The sequence below is a fragment of the Neopelma chrysocephalum genome, unplaced genomic scaffold (assembly GCF_003984885.1).
Source record: "Neopelma chrysocephalum unplaced genomic scaffold, ASM398488v2 Primary Assembly neopelma1_86, whole genome shotgun sequence".
Lineage (NCBI taxonomy): Eukaryota > Metazoa > Chordata > Aves > Passeriformes > Pipridae > Neopelma > Neopelma chrysocephalum.
Window position 1 is genome coordinate 6,019,144 of NW_020897748.1, and position 21,779 is coordinate 6,040,922.

The following is a 21,779-nucleotide window of genomic DNA, read 5'->3' on the forward strand; positions in this document are numbered from 1 at the left end:
GTGGAGAGACGGTGTGTGGGTGGCAGGGATGTCTCTAGTTCCCTTTTAAGAGGGGTACTTTCACACAAACCGTAGAGGCAGCTTTCTGATCCTTTTCTTCCATCAAAATGGTACAGAGGAGCTTCATGGGAACCAAAAGCTCACCTGGGCTTTTTAAAAAAACTTTTAGAAGGATTAACATAGATTTACGTTTGAGAAAGCAGGCTAATTCCAATCTAAGGCACAGGACAATTCCCCCCAGTTCCCAGGAGGGTAACATCATAATCCATTATTAGCTGTGCCAGTTACAGTTATTTCCTTCCCACATTTCCTTTCAGGTGTCAGACTAGAGTGCAATTGCTTTTCTTCCTAAGAGCACTATTTTTAAATCTAAAGAATTGAATGTTATTAATATAGTAGGTGTTGTACTGTGCAGCCCATACTATAATGGGGTGTTTATAGCATCGATGCTCTTACCCAGTCCATTTGTAATCAGAAGTAATAGCACCACTTCACCACTTGCTCTGCTTGAAGATGCTGCAATAAATTCCAATGAGCCATAGCTTGGCTGCAGCTGGTGAGTGATGTAGAAGCTTTGTGCATTTTTACTTCTTTAATGTTTATAGCTCTTTTACATTATACGAATATTGCCAGTCCCAAGGATTCAGCTGTCATGAATCAAGCCTCAAAAACTAATGAGATTTTACAAAATATGTACATTTGAAGTGTGTTTTATGGGCCTTCAAATGTTTCAGCCTTTGTGCTGAAACACAGCACAAAGCCTGACATGCTGTCAGGCTTCCCTCATTTTCCTGCCACAATCTTGTTTTAAGGAAGGAAAAAGAAAGCTGGGATTAACATATGATCGTCAGATTCCAACAGCTGGCCCCTACCAACATCATCTGATATCACAAAGTCAAGATAATATTGTAAAAGCAGTCAGCACAGTCAAACAGATCCTCATAGCTCAGCTAAAACTGTCACCTAGAGCTTATACATCCCTGTTTTTCTGTGGAAATAAAAGCTTTCAACTCCAGCTGCTTCCTGCTGTGAACTCCCCACATGCAAGTAGGAAGGAAGGGTTCATTTTGGAGTAGTGGCAACAGAAGCCACTGGCCAGCATGGTGTGGCCTGAGCAGGGCAGAGCATATGAATATGCCACCCTTGTCTTGTTGGCAAGGAAAGTTCAGCAGCACAGACCCCCCAGCCAGCGGCTCAGTGCCATTGCCTGCTCCACTGATGCAAGTGTCTGCAAGGCCACAGCATGAAGTGAGTAAGGGAAAAAAGGTTAAAAATAACCATACCTCTCCCTCCCTGTCTCCCCTTCTCCTCCCAATTTTTAAGTATTACTTTACACCTGGATCGGTTTCCTGCTCGGCAATTGGCACAGCAACAGCAGTAGTGTCACAGCAGGTAGATGACACCTCTGAAGGGGCAGTGGGGATGCGGAACGTTCCAAGTGGGACACATCACTCTAAGTACCCAAGAGCTTTCTTAGGACTGATTACAGACTAAAGGGTGCATGTGCACAGGAAATGGAAAGAAATTATTAAAAATCAGAGAAGGGATGATGTGTCATCTCCAGTAGAAGGAGAAAACTAAAGTTTGAGAATGGTGTTTCTTGGAAGGATAGGCTTGGATTTCTTGCAGTGCTTAGGGAGATATGATGTCGGAGGGCTTTTTAGTAAATAAGGAAGACTGCACCTAAGAAACATCTGTTCCTGGCATCTGTTCCTCTTAAAACTCAAACATAACCCCAAATTTAGTTTGGGACTTCACTGAAACAAATGACAACTGTAAAAGGATTTGACTCCATATTTTGCACATTTCTTAGTGCTGGGGTGCAGGACTGCTTCTATTGAGACTGGTGGCCTTAGGAGCAACTACTCTTAGAACAGACTTAACAAAAGGGTGCTGATGGGGAAACAGTATGGGAGGGGGTGGCAGCATCCACTTCTGTCCTTGCTCAAGTAGTGTCCCTGCCTTAGTCCCAGTGGTCACTAGTTTCTTTCTGATGCCTCTAGAGCTCCTGAGCCCAACATTTACATGTGTTTAAAACTCCAGCTATTTTTCACTCTTTTTCTAAACTACCAAGGGCAGTTGTTCCTGCTTTACACTGCACTTCTCCTAACTCTGTTCTCTGTCATCTCCCCATGCAAGTATCCTCAACTGATATGTTTTTCCATTCCTATTGCACTCATCTTCTTTCTTTCTATTCCTCTTTATCCCCATCTCCTTAGTTTTCTTATCCCCTTAATGATTATCTTTCCCCTCCCTCTTATTTCTACTCTGATGAGTCTCTTCTGACTAAAAAACTGGATTTCTAAACAAAACATAATCAAGTAGGAAAGTCAAGATTAACAGTTCTGCTACAAGTATATTTTTCTGGGTGAGATCTATAGGGATGTGCAAGAGCTCTCATCATTACCTTGGTATACATTTGTAAGACAGAGTACTACTTTCCCCACACTCCATCTCCTTTATCTTTTAAAAGTGTTCCCTAGTGACAGAGATTATATTACTTTATCAGTTTGCACAATTTCTAGAACATCTGATCACTCTTGAAATATAAATGTCATATAATCATCAAAATAATACATAAAGTCCTCATTGCTTGCAATCTCAGGATGTCTGGAGTTGTGCACTTCATAAGCATCTCTCTGTGATTGCCCACTTAGGTAGCTCTAAGGAACTTGGAGCATCCTCCAGAGGTGACAAGGTGCTCTTACCCTCACACTACACATGGGCAAGAGTGATGTGCCACAGGACACACCACATGTCCCTACGGACATGAGAACCAATATCTGCTGAACCCTTCTGCTATGTTTTGATCTTTGGTGCCCTTCTTTCCACATGGTGATGGGAAGCAGGATGTAACTTCCGTGGAAGCAAAGCCTCCAAGAGCCAAACAATTTTAGGAGTCCCCTTGAAGGCAGCCACGGCACCTGGTGGACTGTAGAAGGGGGAAAAGAGAAGGGAATAACATGAAGTCCACCTCTGTTTGCAGACATCCTTCACTTATTTTTTAAATAATGCTATGAGCCAGTGTTTTCCAAGGGGGAATATGGAGGAAATCACCATCTCCACACGGACTCATGTAAGAAAGGAAGCAGCTGGTCCCTGATACTTATTGCTGTACATCAGGTTGGAAACTTTGGTTGAAACACTGCACAAAACTTCATTTCTCTGGTTATTTTCATCCTCCCTCATTTTGTTCAATTAAGTAATTAATGCTTCAAGGAAAAAAAAATAAAAATCCTGTGGGAGTTCATTTCACCCAGGACAGGGAGCGCTGGAGCACAACTGGAGGTAAGATTGAGGTGCTGTTGGGCACAGGTTTATTCCTGTTCTTATTTTAGCTGAACCAGTTCACCCACCCTGACAAATAGGTGATAAGGCAGTGTGTTTATAACAAGTATCCCGTATGGCACAGCTGCACTATGGATTAGGTAACGTCCATGACTCACTGCAGAGTTATTGGGACACTTCATTCCTTCCTTTGCTGGTGCAATAGACTTCACCAGGCACACACTAATCAAGCCTCACAGCTTTTCTGTTAGGTAAGGTGTAATTGTAGGCTTTTTTCAGACATAGGGACTGAGAATCAAATCTTCCTGCCAGAGACACCAAGTTGTTTCCTCTGGTTTTTTCCTGGGGGTTCTGGAAGCTCCTTTCAAAGAGCCAAACCCTCACAGGCTCATGCAGGAATTATCATCTGGTATTGCCACACCTAGGGAGTTCCTGGCCAAAACTTTGATATTTGCACTGGATACTGGGCACCTAGATTCAAAATAAGTAAAAAATAAATAAGGTTTTAGTAATCCTGCTGTAAACATGAGCTACAGACCTAAAGGGCCCCAGGTGTTGAACCTCCTTCAGTGGATTTTGAGAATTATTCTCCATTTTTGTTTAATGCAAGAGGGTTTTTAAAGGATGTACTGACCTATCCAGATGGTCAGGTCCATGATAGCTTTTAGGGGATGCAACATGGGACTTTCTCTGCACAACTGCTGAAGCAACACAAGCATGGATTACTTAGCCAAGCACAGGGAAGAAGAGGACTGGATGCTCTCTTTCAGTGGACATGTCCCGGGCATCAGTGCTTTTTTTCCCAGCCTGTGTTCTCAGCTGAGCCAGGTGCATAGGAGTCTCTATTGGCTATGGATTTCTTTTTCCACCCTTATGATTCAGGTTGAAGGAGCTCACTTTCATACTATTTTACATCATCCTTAGGCACAACAGAGACAAAGGCTCCTGTAGAATATCAATAATCACATAAAACTGGTGAATAAGCCAGGAAATAGGAAAAAAAATCTATGGCTTGCTACCCAAATGGCCTCTTAGTACCCACTCCAAATGCCCTCAGATGGGACCTTCGTAGACAACATCAAAACTCAGGCGAGTTTTTTACTCTAAATGCAGTTCCATTGAAATCATGGGGAAAAAAAGTGCTCACTGATTTCACTGTCACCGAGGTTTAGTGTTGCAATAGGGGGACTAATTGTTGTTCACTGAAGCCAATGGAAAGAACTGTAATAATCTGAGCCCATGATTTGGCTTCTGGTGTCAGTACTGCTTTGGACTGGCTAAAGGAGTTGCTCCTTACCCTGTCCCCATCAGCTGATCACTTGTGCCTTCCTACAGTCTCCTGCGTTGCACCAGCCCCACTGTTTGTGTAACCACGCAGTAAACCACCTTAGAAAATAACCCAGCACAGTGATGTTCCCAGCACAGCTCACCAGCTGGCTGCACAAACAGCTGTGCCAGCCCAACAGACAGGTGGCACAGGGTGCAGGATGAGGAGCGAGAAGCAACTGCTCAACGCTGCTATCAATAAAATGTCCCTCTTGGAAGATGCTCACAGGTTGGTCATGCAAAGGGACTGAGCTGCATCAATGGGCGCTGTCAACGGGGTCTTTGAGCCATTTCACTTGTGTTGGCTCTAGCATTTGGAGGCTTCACCGAGGTAACCGGGCCTACTAACCTGGCAGGAAACTAGTCTGTCTGGGAAAGAAAGAGGCTAGTTTTCTACCAGGCTGTGAGATGGCTTAGTTGTCTTGTATGATCTCAACCTCAGTGATCAGATCCTTGATCCTTGTTACTTATACAAGCGTACATGGTTGTACGCATAGCTCTGCCTATGCTTAATGGAAACAATCCGTGTTTACAATGGAAATACCAGAGAGCACAAGTCAAAAGTGTGGTGACTAATTATATTCTTTCAGCATTACTATACTGGTATTTTGTTTATTGAGCTCTTCTATTCCAATTCAAGATTCAACACACAGGCTCATTCCCTGGCCTTTTCCAGGATATATGCCTTGTGGAGGACTTCTGCAAAGATGGTTTTGTACATCCTCCACTTGTTAATCCAAAGCTTTTACTGAGATGAACATTCCCATCCCATGCAACGCTCCCAGCAGTTTTACTTTCATATAATTCAAAAGCAGAGTAGCCAGGGGTGGGGTTTTTTCTCCTAATTTCTCCTTTTAAATTCCAAGTTTCAGTCAGAAAAAATATTTACAGCTGTGTTATATAAACTAATGAAAAACAATGTTTAAAATGAAAGTGCTGGCACAACTTTATGGAGAACAGCAGTGGAAATAGCCATATGGTAATAAACAGGCTACTTGATACAGTTTATTGTTTAACTCCTTGCTTACTTTTAGGAACTTAAGCTTATGTTCTCAAATGCATGAGTCCTCTGAGACACGTAGTTGGGTTAGTCACCCAAACCTGAATCTGGGTCTCCCTATGAATACATAGCCTTGGAGTAGCTCAGTGAGTAAGGAGCCTTCTCAAGCAGGGACTGCCTGTATTTCCACAGAACACACAGAACGCACCATTAAAAAAGTTTCCATTTCTAAGGTAAACAAGTAGAAGTTTTGATTTTTAAAAAAGGGCAAGAAAATGCCTGGACATTAGTTGGTTTTCCCAATCCATTGAGAAAAACAAAAGAGAGTGAAAGATTTTATATTACTGCAGTGTTGCCTTTCTCATGCATAGCTGTGATAGTTTCCTAGCCTGTGATTGTAATAGCATGATGAGATATTTATAACATGCTAGGAAAAATGTTTACTTTTTAAAGACCATCACAGTAGCATAATAACAAACCTTGAAATCTGTCTTTCCTATAGCCCAAAATCACTCAATGGAAGAGATTTTTATGTGTTGGCTGTTGGTGTGCATATTAAAGCCATTTCTAAGGAAAAGCTGTAAAACATACACCCGTATGCTGCACTCTGCACACATGACTGCACAACCAGATTAGGCCACATGGCAGTAAAAGTGCCCCTGCCTGGTTGAACAAGAGCTTCTGCAGTTGTTGCCACAAGTGAAGCCACCCTGGTACCAGAGCAAGGGTGGGAACAGCACGAGTGCAGATAAGCCTTTACAGTAAATCAGCTATAACATGGCTTGGCTCCAGGCCCACATAATAACTAACCAGTTTTATGTTAATTATTTGCTATCCTTCTGCATATAGCAATAGTTACAAGCCAGTACTAAGCATAAATGACTGCAGTGTGTAGCTGGCTTTTGTAAAGTCTCTACTTTTTTGGCATACTGCATCACTTTCTAACTGACAGTTGCGAATGATTCTGGTTATTCCTTTTGCTTGTGCTTCTTTCTCGCAGTCTCTCATTAAGTAATGTTTTAAAGTGTGTTTATAAGGATAAACAGAGGCACTCCTACATTTGGATATTTGACTCCACAGTTCCTGTGTGTTATATAGTAATTCACCCTTACACACCAACTGCAAAACAGTTATACTTTCCCAAGTGCCCCAGTAAATCTGCTCTAGTTAGAATATATTCCTGTATCTGGAATGTAATTACCAAGAAGATGGGCTGCAAAACCACAGAGTCTCTCTCTCCCCTCTTCCATCCATCCTAACCACAAGTCTCCAGTCCCCAAATCACAATGCAATATTCCATTAGGGAAGCTAACCCAGCTCTTTCTGGGAGTGATTGAGTTGGTCCAGCTTTGAAAAGTCAACACATTATTTCCTCCAGGGTTACTTTTTTAAGCTTGCACACCAAAGGGGCAGCCTGCCTCACCACTGGAAGGGGCAGAGACAAATGTCAAGAAAACAAATACCTATAGTTACTAGTGCCTTGACAATTCCCCTAGTGGAGTCATGGTTTGAGACCTGTCTCCATCACAAAAAGATCACAGTAGGAACCTATGCGGTTATGTGGTGCACTCACTCCCTACACAATTCCACCCAGGGACTCTCTGTCCCCTTCAAAATTTCAAACACAGAATTCCTTTACAGACACTTAAATGCATAAACTTCCCTTAAGTGCTTGTAGAAGTGTTGCTCTAGGTCTTACCAGCTTGGTATCCACTGGCAAGGATTTTGATTCTCCATCATGGCTTGTCTACTCCTTCAGGGCTGGTGTACACCTTGAAGGGTTACTAGCATAGTTCTACACTACAGGTAGCACCTGTGGGTTGTGGAGTGATAGTTGAGAACTTTACAGCAGTGCCTACTGGTAACTGAGAACCAAGGCTCACAAGGAGCCAGGTAGGTTGTGGTAGCAGCAGAGTCTCCAGCAAAGCAGGAACAGAATGAGACTTTGGAGAAATTATTCTACAATCAAGCTCTGATGTTGGAGAAATATAGGGGCAATACTGAATGCTCCAAGCTCTCACAGGTTTCAATGGCAGAGCCGCTCTCAGGTTCTGAAAATGAAAATGGTGCACAAATGACAGCAGCTGGCCACTGAGGCACCCCAAATACACTTGGAGAATTACTGTGTCCTGACCCCACCAGCCAAACTCATGAACCCTAAAACTACGTACCAGAGCCTTTCAGCAAACTACATCACGAGAAGGAACAGGGCAGAGAATTGAGCATGTGTTGTGCTGTGGAAAGGGCAGCGTTACCCTACAAAGGAATTAAGACTTCGTAAAAAGAAATAGGAAGAGCATTAGGAAAGAGCCCAGTTCTTGCAGCCCTCATTTTTCTGAATCTTTTTATTTATTCTATTTACAGCCTCTAGGTTTTGAGTGAGTCCAACCTTAGAGCTTCCCGGCTCTCAAATGCTGGAGCCAGGCGCTGGCTGCTGCCCAGCTGGCCTCTGCCCTAGTTACACTCCGTAACGCAGCGAGGGCTGTAGTATCAGTCCTTTCCAGGGCTAAACCATGTCACGGACTTTTGATCATTAAAGGAAATGAACTTGAGATGACATTAAAAACAGTAAATAAGATTTGTGTACAGGGACATCAAGATTACAAAGCAGCAGTCTCAAAGGTTGGAAAACACAGTGTGCAGAGCTGCTGATTCAGTGGTGTTCTTTGGCAGGAGTTTAAATGACGGCAAGATGTGTGAGGCAACAAAGAGTAAAATCCTGAGTATTCGGCTTTCAAGGAAATTTGCAAAAAACAGTCTCAACAGCCAAGATTTACATGCGTCTTCCGAGAAAGAATTACTTTTCTATGAGAAAGTAATCATCCCATGCACTGCTGAGCTAATGATGTATAAAATAACTCTGACAAGCTCAAGTCCCACAGAGACACTAGACAGCAGAAGAGAAAAGAGGGAATCCAAACAAACTACTGGTGACCAGAAAACAACTAGAAGCAGATCACTAGCAATAAATCATAACATGACATTGAAGCTGGGCTCATCTTACAAAGAGCAAAAAGGAGAGAGAGAATTGCTAAGGGCAGATGGCAGTGCCTTTCCTGGTGATATAAACACAGATGAATGCATATCATTTCTGAGTACTGCATATAGCCCTGCCTATCTCAACAGCATGAATAACTGGAAAGAACTTTAACATATTTCTAGGGATTGAGTTTTAATTGTTCTGTGGTTTACAACCATTGGTTGCATCTAATTCTATTTAACGTGGCTATAGCTTCAAATATTCCACATTACAGAAACTATGAAGTTCAACTGGAAGTGTTTTACCTGCCAAGATCTGAATTTCCTGCAGTAGCTGGTGGCAAAACAAACCTACTGCAGTGTAACAGGAGGTTACGTCCTTTACACGGTTATATTTAATCTTTTCTGATGCTTATCTGAGTTGTAGCTGAGTACATGGAAAAACAGATTCTACATTCAAATTGTTGTAAGTATGAATAGTAATGGCAACAGCCATAAGCATAATGCACAATTCTTGCATCTGCCTGTCCAAGGAACCAAGGATTTTTATATTTTACATGTAGTTCATTCTTTATTCAAATATTTTTCACAAAAGTTCTGTGGGAAATTCCTTGAAAATCACGAAATCTGCCTCTTTTTAAGGAGTACTAGAAGAAATGTAAGCCTGATCATACTGAAGATATGATCACATGCATAAAATGAACAAGCTAAAAACTGCAGTATATATTCTTTCTCTAATAGAATTTGCTTACAATACCTTTTCGGATATCTATAGCAATAGGATCAAAAAAATTTTCAGACAGTAGGCTGTCTTCCAAAAAAGGATGTCCACATCATTACACATGACTAAAGCTTTCATTTTTCTATACTATTTATGGGTACATTTGTTTGTAAACTTTTTAAAATGTTCTTTCCACTTCTTGAGATTTACTTACACATTTCATACTTCTTCTGTAGAACAAAGCTGACATCTCCAGATGGCAAATATAAACATCAAAAGATGGACTGCCACTCAAAAACACGTGGGAAACATTTGCCAAAGCTAAATACAGTCTTAAAGAATTTCAATATTAGTGTAAGAGTTCTTCTGAATATGCCATTAATAGTGGTGCAATAGATCTAGCTGACACATTGGAGGCAGTGAGCTGCACTCAAATACTTTGCTACCCACAAAATGGCACTTATTTCGGGATTGTTCCATACTCAGGCAATCATACAGTAAATCGAAGTTACAAATTACACAAACTGTGTTATAAAAAGCAGCACACAGTAAATGACATACAAGAAACATGCACATGTGCATTGTGAAGGAAGAGAATATGGGATTCAGCCTTTTTGCTGAATAAATATTTGAGAGTTTAACAGTTCTTCAGTACTTCTTTATGTGTAATCAGATAACTGCAACTACAAATTCAACTTGAGGACTGACATTTTTACGTTGCAATGGCTTCTTTGTTGCTGCAAACAGAAATAAATACACAATAAATCAGTTCAGAGAGGAAATGCTTTCCACCATACTTGGCTTTGCCTTATTGTCAGAAACTATGTGCATGAAGTTCTTAGTAATTTTTTTCTACCAGCAGTATCAGCCTGCTTTGCATATTGGCAGGGGTGGAAGGGGGTCTGCTAAAATCCCTTATGCATTTTGTCATTACTGTAGTAAGAGAAGGCATTCATTGTGAGCTAGGCAATTCAAAGAGCTAAGGATGAAAGAGTTCACTCAAAATAGCAGACAATTAGTTTGAACTTTGCCACACTCTCCAAGCAAAATACATTATAAGTAAAATATTCTGCAATGTTTTCTCAGACAGAGGAGTCCAAAAGCTTCACTCATGCCTTACACCAGCCTCAACAGAGACAGCTCTCTATAACGACAGGTCCTTGCCTCTGACACCAGTTCTGCAAGTCACATGGTTGCATAAGAATCACATTTCTTTTGGAGACTTGACCACTTGTAGACTCCAAGTAGAACACTGAGACTGCCTCTGAAGACCACACCTTCAGGCACTTTGGTCCAAGTCTAAATATAGGCATCTTAAGGTGTTTTTTTCCCAACATGCTCTATGGGTTTTTGCCAGCATAGAAGAAATTGGATTTCTTTTTATACCTAAATCATGATAAAAGCAATGTGTAACATGAGCTGATGAATCTATATTGAGCAGATTTGCACGGCTCCATTCTGCAAAGGAGATCTGTACCAATAACAGTACTGCAGTTGTACTAGTGTCCTCTCTGCAATGCCTGTCTACTCTGCAAGACCAATTGATACGTGTTAATTTGTTCCCCTAGAAGATCATTTTCTGTGGAGAAAATGGAATCCACTAGTTTAGCTGCCATACAGAGCATTTTCCTTAATTAGAAAGCACAGAGGAATTGCAGGTTCTGATGAGTTTAAGGAACACGATCCACTGAGACACTGGCTCCATCAACCACGATGGTTAAATTTCCTGCCCTATGACCTCCAGCTACTCACTCCTGGTGTTACACCACAGCTCATCACCCCTGCTGTTGCATCAGAAGTTTTGTACCTTGAGCCACAGCCCAATTTATAGTCAGCCCTATGGAGAATGATTTCATGGACCCACCTGAGGAGGCTGTGAACTTCAGCACAAAGGCAGGAGCAGTCAGCTGGAGCAGAGCAGACACTGCTTCAAAGAACTGCACTGTCAAAGTCAGCGTATTGGTGAAACTTCACCTGCAGGTTTAGGATTCAGTTAAGCCAAACTAATAACTGAAAGAAGTCGTCCCACTCCCTCTCCTGTCTGCCAGCCACACTTTCTGCAAGCTCTTTCCTAGGGATGTACATCAAACCGTAAATAATCCAGTACAGAACGCTAAACTGATATAAAACTCATTGCTTTTTTGCAGGCCCAGTTTTCTGCTGTCTGAATCTTCTGATCTGACTGCCTGTGGCTCCAAAGAGCACCAGGAACAGCACAAGGATGTGTCAGAAACACAGGGGGGGAGCTTTCAAAGGCAACTTGGCATTAGGTTTGCTTAGTCAGGTTTGGTCATTATCAAATGGCATCTCCGTGATGGGGTGCCATCCAGGCTACCCACAAGTTACACAAGTCACCTTACAACACCCCCATGAAAGCTGGGATACCTCAGCACAGGAAACATTCATGTGGTCACTCCCTTCTGCTTGTCATTGTCAAGGGGTTTCTTATTGAGCAATGCAACTGACTTCCTCTTTTGGTATCTTAGAAGAGCTTTTCTTTTGGGATTTTGGGACTGCACCATTATTTCAGAATTGTTTTATGAAGGAAAAGGAATTTAGATTCATATGCTCTTCAAGAAAAGCCTTCAGTTTGATATCCTACCTACTTCAGTTGTAGAGGCTTCAATGAGAACAGCACTGAGAGTGAATGATGGCAGCAGTGATAATGAGTGCATATGGGAATCCCAGGAAAACTTTAATCATCATCATTAACATTTTATTTTCTGCAGTGCAATCCCTACTCTGATGTGCTACAGTTTGCTGTAGCAGACTGCAATGCCCAGTGCTGATAAGAATCTGCATAAATATGAAGAGTAGGCAAGCCATGAGGAAGAAAGTAATCACAAAGCTGGAACTGCCATGGGAGTTTTTCCTTCTGATTTTTTTTCTGTCGTGTGGGTGTCTTCAGGTCCAGTATGATTTTGAAGTAGAGGAAAAGTAGTCTCAGACATATAGACAGATGATATCTAGTTTCACTGGTTCCTGGCTTGGTTGCTCATTTATAAATTTGTGCCTTCACAAACCATGTTGCAACTTCTGGTTTTAGCACTGTTTCGCCCAATTAACTATCTTATTCGATTGAACGTTAAATGAAAGTAGTAAAACCCACCAGGCTGCAACAACAACGAATTTTGGTAAATGTGGTGGAGAGTTTTTCTCTTGCAGCTTCACATTCAGGAAGAAACACAAACATAAAGTAGGGACCATTTGAAAATGGATCATACAGGTAAATTTGTGAAAACAGTAAAGGAGGGAATTTCTGAAGTATATGAACTCATAATGCCAATGGTACATAATCTAAGTGATGACTTTCTAGATGAAGATGGTAACCTAATGTTACCATATATTTTGCAAGAAAGTTATAATGAAAGTTAATATTATTAAGTTCTTTATAAAATGGTTCATTAACTGAAAAGAGATGGTTCTTCCTTGGACAAATTGCCTTAGAAATGCTGGCCTTTGGGGTCCTGTCTTCATTGCTAAAATAGAATTGTCCCAGCAGAACTACTTTATACAGTTTAAAATCAATTTTGCAATCAAGGATTCTGTTTATAAGCTCTTTGGGCTCAATTTCACTGCAAAGTCAACCTGAGTTGTAACTTATTACAGCTATAACTGGTTTCCTTTCTACATAAAAAATATGAAGCCCAAGTCTGCGGTTGCTTTTGATTTGAGGCAGTGAGTTTAACAGGAAGATAGGGGCTGATATTGAAGTGTCTATCTTGTCAGATACCATTTTTGCACCATTTGAATGATGTTAGTCTTCCAATGCCTTCTCATTCCTCCTTCTTTATTGCCAGCGCACTCCTGCTCATGCTTGCAAAAGAATGAATAGCACAGCCAGTTCGTGGTAGTGCTAAGAACCATTAAGGTTTGCAGAAATCCCTGGTTTTATGTGGAGTTTTCTATTGGTAAAACCCACTTTCAGTGTTCCTGTCCCATCATCCTTCCTCAGCTCTGCCCTTCTCTGCCCTAGCATTGCTCATTTCTGCTGATCCAGTGTTTTTTAGAGGCCTGAAAAAGATACACTTTCAAAGAACAGCTCAGCAGCTCCTAGCGTGGCATAATACATCTCCTAACACAACAGTGAGGGCTCCAACCCAGGCATGGCAGTGGGCATGCCGGGTCAGAAAACTTAAAGCAGTATTGTTACTAAACATTCAGCACTGTGAAGCTTTGACTACCTTAGGAGACACAAGAGAAGGTATACAGACATGCTCCTGGGGGCAGAAGCTGCAAATGAACTTTCATAAACTAGCAAGAGACTTGAGGCAGCTACTGCAAGTGCACATTGATCACTACTAAATCCCAACAAAATGCAGTCAGTGCTCAGGGGGTATTAGGGAGGCCTAGTTATAATTTTCCTGACAAAGAAACCTGCTTGAATTCCCATGTCTCACCTCTCAAAAATGCAGTCTCCTCTTTCAGCAAAAAGGATGTAATGCGGGAATCAAAATGTCCAATAGCAATGATAGTTGTGTTGTAGCAGCCAGTGTGGGAAAGAGGAAACACAGAGCAAGACAGTAAAGTTATTGCTATTTGGCTTTTAAGTGTTGAAAAAGTTTCTTCATAATTGGTGGGAATTTTGGTTTGCTGCTCTTAGTTTAAATGATGCTATACAAAAGGAAGAGGGGGGAATTATTCTAAAATGTTGAACGTTTTCAAAGGGAGGAGATCACCTTTATTGATAGCAACAGCGGGAGTCCAGCAAGAACAATTCAGATCATGGAAAAAGCAGTGGCTTCCTAAGACTTTACCTGTAAAGCTTCATCCCGCAGTTCTCCATTTGATCCAGGCACAGCCCTCCAATCCCAAGTGGGAAGGCAATGCTTTCACTGAGACTGAGCTTCTCCCCTCCACTTCCCCACTGCCAGCTTTTCTTGCTTCAAGGGCAACTCAGCCTGCTCCTCTGCAGCTACAGAACTGCCACAAATCCAAGTCTTGCTAAAAAGGAAACTTAAAATTTGGCTTAACTGCATGTGTCTGAGTCTTCTCAGAAGTACAAGAAATAGTTCTTCAGGTACATAAACAGCAAGCAGAAACAGAAGGAAAATACTGTCCCACTGATAAACAGGAGAGGTGAACAATACTGAGAAGGCAGGGGTTCTCAATGCTTCCTTCACCTCTGTCTGCACCAGCACTACTGGGCCCCTGGCCTTGGGAACAAAAATCAAGCTAATGGAAACACAAGGGCATAAAGCAGAAGTCATTATCACAATCTGCTCAGCAGAAAAGTGCAGAAAAGATGTGGACAGGTTGGAGAGGGTCCAGAGAAGAGCCACAAAGATGATAAGGGACTGGGAGGCCTCTCAATGGAGGAAAGACTGAGAGAACTGGGTTTGTTCAGCCTTGAGAAAAAAGGTTTAGGGGAGACCTTATCACCATGTTCCACTATTTAAAGGGTGGCTACAGAGGAGATGGAGATCCCTTTTTATAAGGAGTCACATGGTAAAGTCACATGGTAAAGGGGTAAAGGGTACAAGTTACTCCTGGGGAGGTTCCAACTGCTCACACAAGGAAAATTTTTCACAATAAGAACAATCAGCCATTGGAATAATCTCCCCAGGGAAGTGATGGTTTCCCCAACATTGGACACTTCCGAGATTCAGCTGCCAGGGTCCTGGGCCATCTTGTCTAGACTGTGCTTTTGCCAAGAAAGGTTGGATGAGATGATTCTTGAGGTCAGTCCCTTCCAACTCGTATGCTGTGATTCTCTAATTTAAAATGACCAGTTTATGTGGGTGTCCTTGGCTGTGAACTGTGGTGGTTCAGCAAGACCCTGGAGAGAGGAAAATGGAATGAGGCAGAAACATTCTCCATGTCTCTCACTGTAAGCCAGAGACTTTATTTACACAAAAGTCTTGAGAGACCTACATCAGAAGGAGGTGACATGACCTGTGATAATTACTCCAAATTATGTATAATAACACCAAAGGATATCATGAAATCTATTATGTTGAACATTATATGCTGAAAGGTTTTGCAACATAAGAGGCTGTTTTTCATTATCCACTAAGGGTGAATTTAGCTCTAAACAAAATATACAGGAAAATAGAGTTGCTAATGTGATGGGAATTATTACTGTGTAATAATTTATGGATCTTGTTTGTCGACTTTGCTATTGGGAAATTCACTATCTAAATATATTGGCTTGATCTAATAAGGGAAAATCAGGCTGACCTAATAGATATCTGGAAGATAAAATAAGCAGATGGAGTAAGAAAAAAACCCAAAATGTTCAAAATAAGCCACTTCTTCACACTCTGATCAGCAAGCTGCGGGAGCTGATTCTGCCCCTGTACTCTGCTCTCATGAGAACCCAACCTGTACTCCTGCATCCAGCTCTGGGGACCCCAAAACAAGAGAGATATAGGCATGTGGACAGAGTCCAGAGGAAGGTCACAAAGATAACTGAAGTGCTGGAGCATCTCTCCTATGAAGACAGGATGAGAGAGTTGCCCTAAAGTACCCAAAGGGGGCCTACAAGAAGGCTAGAGAGGGACTTTTGACAAGGGTATCTAGCGTCAGGACAAGGGGGAATGGCTTCAAACTGAAAGAGGGTAGGTTTAGATTTGATACTAGGAAGAAATTCCTTACTGTGAGGGTGGTGAGGCACTGGCACATGTTGCCCAGAGAATTTGTGGATGCCTCATCCCTGGATGTGTTCAAGGTCCGGTTGGATGGGGCTTTGAGCAACCTGGTCTAGAGCAAGGTGTCCCTGCCCATGCCAGGGAGGTTGGAACTGGGTGATCTTTAAGGTCCCTTCCAACCCAAACCATTCTATGATTCTATGAAATGTGTTTGGATATTTAGAAGTTAATGGGGGGGAAAAAAAAAAGGACTGTAAGAAGATCAAAAGGACTATTTTAGGTAAAAATGGAAGCAGCATGTGCAATGGAATCAGGCTGTCATGGCCATCATTTTTTTGAAGAGAAAAAGGAAAGGTGTTCAAGAAGCTAGATCTATCTGTCTTGTTCTGTGGGGCTAAAAAGACTTTGGAAAAATGGATATGAGTTTTGTTGGTTTTAAAATCTTTTACCAATGTCTCTCACATAGAAAAATGGCAGAGATCAAACATCATACTTAGTACCACAAGTGAACATCATAGTGTTGTGCAGAACTAGATTAAGCAGGAAAACTGAGGAATTCATGACGAGATGAGTAATACCACAAAAAAAAAAATAAAAAAAGAGCTGTGGTTAGAGAGCAGAAAGAAATGTGAAATGTGACCATATCTATAACCACAGTAGCTGCCCTGAGCCATTTCTCACCTGAAGGTTCATCATGCTTCTGCGAGGAGCAAATCCAGGGCCTAAATTGTGCAAACACCACAGTTCAGATTCAAAGTAAGAAGGAATTGTCAGATCTCAGGTGGTGTCTGGTTTTTGTTTTTCTTTTTAAGTAATAGTCATCTTTTTCTAATGGCTTAATGTCAAAAGCATGCTTGAAGGAGGAATTTCAATGAAGAAAGCTGGCAGTCCTGCCCAGGTTCCATTGATTCAGCGGAATTGGCTCCAGTCCTTGTGGGACAAGTGTTCCCTTAATTTTAGACAAGCCTACTCCCACAATTAGACAGATGGCTTTTTTTTTCTTTTTTTTTTTTCCCCTACATGCTGAGTGAGACACATTACTTGTAATCATTTTATACTAGTTTATTGATCGTGGCTTTTCAGTATTCACTGTAGATAGGCTTGTTTTAAAAGAACTGTCAAGAGACGCGTCTGGTTAACAAACAATTACCGATTAAAGGTGTAGCAACAAGCACAGGGATTTTGTCAGAACATACAGAAATGTGCAGGGAATTTTGATAAAAGGTAAAAGGGATTTTCTCCTGAATCTGATATTTTTCAAGAGATGTTGCCAGAGTCTATTTAATGACATTTTAGGGGTGGTTCAATATTTTTTTTTCATCTCTGCTTCTTATATTTTAATATTTGAAAAGACCAGACAAATGGAAATTATTCACAGGAATTGCATATATGGAAAATCTATAAGAGCCCACACGACGGATAACACTGGCCCATTGCTTATAATATAAGGTTACTACTAAAATGTATTCTGCTTATTAGGAAAGCTGGAAGTGAGTCAATTATTCGAATAAACAAACAAAGACCTGGTTGCCCCGTAGTTTAGTGCATCTCTGAGATGTCTGTAGGCTCCTTTCCCACGCCTGCTGTCTCATTCCTAAACTAGCAGAGGCTGTTGTGCAAGGCAGCCTGGCAACTCCTAATGAACAGGTAGCTCAATGCACTCCTCAGAAGCAATCCCTGCACACTGTCCACCTCTCAACATTTGGGGCAGGCACAGGGCATCAACTGCACCTTTTGTGTATCAGAGGAGGGAGAAGTTTGGCAGCTTAAGGAAAGAAAAGGATCAGCTTATCAGGCCAAAGGAATGTTCCTGTGGTCCCTCCAAAGGGGCCATGTGTTCTGATTGCACGGAACACAGCAGTTTGGTGTGTCAGACACTAGAAGAAGGTGAGAAGGGAGGTGTCAGCCTTTAGCTTTCCCTAAAAGACTGGAGGACAACTTCAGCAAAAAGAAGTAACTCAGCCTCACAACTGACAGTGTAGTTCCCAGCCTTACTAGGAAACAGTATCCCCATATGCAAATTCTTAGGTAATTGACTGGAGTAAACAGAAACAATAAAAAAAAAGATACAAAAGCTAAACATCTGTTGGGAAAAAGTATGCATATTTTAATTCCTTAAGAATGAAAGTCTATATTTTTAAAAACAACTAATGTTTCCCTTTTCCATTAAGGCCCATGGCATCCAAACCCATATAAAGCTGTTGACCAACAGGTTTATATTTACCCTGGGAGTTAAGGTAAGATTCATGACACTGCTGTTTATTAATTTGCTTGTTTTAATGTCTTTGGCTTTTGCAAGTTATGACACAGTAAATACATTTGTGTCACTTAGCAACCTCAGCTGTTTCTAAAGGAATGTCTTTTGTTCTTGGAAATCTATTATGAATGCAGATTATAAAACAATTATTGGGGAATCTAAATTTGTCTTATTTGGGTGGTGTTCTGGCTTTTCCCACTTCTGCATTTGATGTGTGCACAGGAAATTAATTTATTCTGCACAAGCATCCTTCATTGACACTATTGTTATGAAGAGAAGCTCTGCATATTTAACAAATATGACAGAAGTTTCTGTAGAAAATAAAAGACATGAGAAATGCCTGAAGAAAGGAAGGACTGGAAAGGACCTCCTAGACATTGGGTTCAAAGCTGTCTTTCTGTTTTGTAAACAACACTATAAATACTTTGCAATTGTGATGCAACACTACATAGTCTCTGTCACGAATTTATCAGACTGATTTATTTCTATACACAATGCCAAAGTCTGAGATCACAGATCACACAGCTCAAGCAGAGGGATTCGAAATGTAAACACCTGCACAGATTAAATATTATTTATAATTTGTACATTGATTGGGTTACAGGGTTTCCATAACGTATTAGAACATATGCATGATCCTGAACACATACATGAAGTGGAAGGACTGAGATTACACTGGATTGCAGACTTCAAAGGATTTAAGGGTTTTCCTTCTTTGTCCTTAATAGGTTTAAAGCTCAGAATTCACATCCAGTTGTCCACATTGTCAGGATCAGTACAAAAGGTAAGATATATAAATTGACCATTATATTCTGAAATAAAAATGTATCCTGAGGAAACACTATAAAATTATATCAAAATTTTATAAATGACCACATAATTAATACAATTAGTACTTGTTTATGAAATTCAGATTTTGTTCTCTGCTAGGGACATCTGGAAGACAATTATTACTAAAAATATCTTAAAGACTGTTTTCTAAACATTTGAATGGATAAAGTGAGAGTGCAAATGAACAATAATCATATAAAGGAACCAACTCTTGTTTGCAACTGTAATGTCTTGCTTAATAGAGTGACTTGGACAAGAAGTTGCCATGAGAATTTTGGCAATCCCAGAAGTGAAAGAGACAGTACACAGAAATTTATCTGGAAAAAAAAGAATAGCAGCAATGCACATTGTCAAATTTCTGCTGAGAAAAGTGCTGCGAGTGGTCAGAAAAAACTTGTCAACAGTTTTGCAACTCTTTTCATACTTTTATTTTTAAAAGAACTTGCCTCTATCCTTAGTGTTTTGGGCTTTGTGTGGTTTTTTGTTTGGTTGGGGTTTTTTTTAATTGCAGTTATTGTGGTAAACTGCTAAAGTAAAAGCAGTGCTGCAGAACTCATCAGCAGCAGTAGAAGACGAAGTATGATAACCAGGCTGTGATTGTCCTGATCTACATGAGAATATCTTGCTACAGCTAACTCAGGACTTGGCCAAATAACCTGATGGTTACAACTGGAGAAGCCCCAGCTTTTTCAGGGCTGACCTGGCAGCCAACCCTGTCACGCTCACAAACTCTGCATCAGAGCACCTATGACAGCCACTTTGTTGCAAAACCCACTGTTGAAGTTCTCATTTCTACAGAGAGGCACTAGCAAGCAGCTACCAGTTCAGAAACTGCTGTAGTGATTTCTGCTGGGAACATCCAATGGTGGCTGCAGTCAGTTTAGACCTGCCCTTGTCATGGAATGGGGTTTAATCACAGAAAGGTCTCTGTGTGCTGACACTCTGAGATCCAGTCCACAGATGCGATTATGATGTAAATTCATACTGAGCCCTTTTTGATGCAGTTTTCCCACATAAGCAAATCTTTGAGAGAGAACTTCAGATCTGACACAGGATATACCGTCTTTTCCCCATTTATGCTTTTCTCTTTCAGTCTTATTGTGAAGAGAGCAGATAGGTTACTAAAGTAGTGGCTGAGATTCCAAATTCCTCTAGGAGAACATGATCTGAAACATCCTTCTTCTGAAGGTCCGCAAATCTACAACATTCACTTTGTTGAGGTGGTAAATCTATTAATCCTGATTAGTAGGATTTGGCGTAACCATTTTCAGCGCGTTTAGTCCTAAAATCCTCAGCAGATACTCAGTCAATTGTCAATCAGTCATCACTAAAATTTTGCATTTAAAAAGATCTGAGGACATCAGGATTCTAATGACTGCACTCTGAGCTCCCTGTCTGTGGCACCGATCTGCTCTATACTGCCAGCTTTTCCCAGCGCTGCTGTTGGTTAGCGATGCAATGAAGCGCAATTTGTGATTATCATTTCTGGGCTCATGAAAGCCCCAGGTGTAGATGTAACCACAAGGAGCACTGAGCTTTTGCTGGTATAGCTTATTTTGCTTTTGTGGGAGAAGAAATGCCTGGAATAAGCTGTAATGGTTTATTGCAGTTTTGCTTGTATAGAATGACAGATTACCTACTTAGAAGTGATCTGAATATAGATCTCCCTTGGAGTTGAAGTAGATCCGTCCATTGCATCTATGCAGGCCTGCTTTTGTTTCACTTGAATAGATACTGCATACCTAAGGAATAAAAGTGTTTTCTTAAAAATATTTTGCTATAGGGCAACAAAATCTCACTTTTTCCTCATCTGCAGAACAATGCAATCTGAGTTTAAATTGGCAGTTACCAAGAAGGTGCTACAAATAAGAAAGTATTAGTACCTTAAATATACATACATGAATAAATATTATGCAATTAAGTAGCATGCTTTATGCCCAGCTCATGTAAATCCAGACTGCAGGTGTAATAATGGACTTGGACACGTAGGCTGGAGAGACCAGTAACATGCTAGTGACAGGCACGTTCACTAACACATGCACATATGCACAGAGTCTCTTGCTTTGTACAGCAAGTGAAAGCAGCTTAGGTGAACATGACAAATGGACCAACGGACATGCCCTCTCCTTTGCCAGCTGCTTACTGATTAATCAAGGGCACAGTGCTGATAGCAGTTATGTGTATGAGTAACTTCCACTTTACCTGGTGCTCCCAGTGGAGCCGACCACATGCCCTGTCACGTGAACGAGTGTGTTCTGGACCATGCCCCCAGAGTTCCGACACCCAGAAAATGTTATTTAAGGCTCATCATAGAAACGTCAGCACCTGCTTGAAGGATATGGTGATGGACTCAAGGAAAGGAACGGGACTAGGATAGGGAGAAGCAGGACAGAGCCTTGGTGCAGGTGATGCGGCTGGTAGAAATCCCTACAGAACGCCCGCACAAAGCTGCCTCACGTCTGCTAATTCTAGTGATGAAAAATAAGACTCCAAAGTAATTTCTATGCCAAGGAATGAATCGCAAAACCAGTGTGCTGCCGGGTGGGGGGACACAGCGGGCATACCAAGCAGGGGGAACGCGACCGTCGAGCGCGAGCCAAGCGGTCAGAGCCGGGCGGTGCGAACGTGCCACGATCTCAACACGGAATCCTGCGGGAGACTACAATGGGCAACGGGAATCACAGCGCCACGTCCCGCTCCCGCAGATGCCGGTGCGGGACGGTCGCACTCCGCAGGGAAGCACCGGCTCCCGATTCCAGGCGCGCGCTGCTCCGGGAGAGCCGCATG

General features: G+C 41.5%; 2 long non-coding RNA genes across 2 annotated transcripts; both read right to left on the bottom strand.

Moving 5' to 3' along the window:
* Positions 1-2,496: 2,496 nt before the first annotated feature.
* LOC113971903 lies at positions 2,497-21,738 on the bottom strand. Its single transcript, XR_003535694.1, has 3 exons — positions 21,318-21,738; positions 3,447-3,759; positions 2,497-2,932 (listed from the first exon to the last, which is right to left on the bottom strand). It is a non-coding gene; the product is annotated as an uncharacterized LOC113971903 (long non-coding RNA).
* LOC113971904 lies at positions 9,963-13,425 on the bottom strand. Its single transcript, XR_003535695.1, has 3 exons — positions 13,237-13,425; positions 11,179-11,288; positions 9,963-10,051 (listed from the first exon to the last, which is right to left on the bottom strand). It is a non-coding gene; the product is annotated as an uncharacterized LOC113971904 (long non-coding RNA).
* Positions 21,739-21,779: the final 41 nt, after the last annotated feature.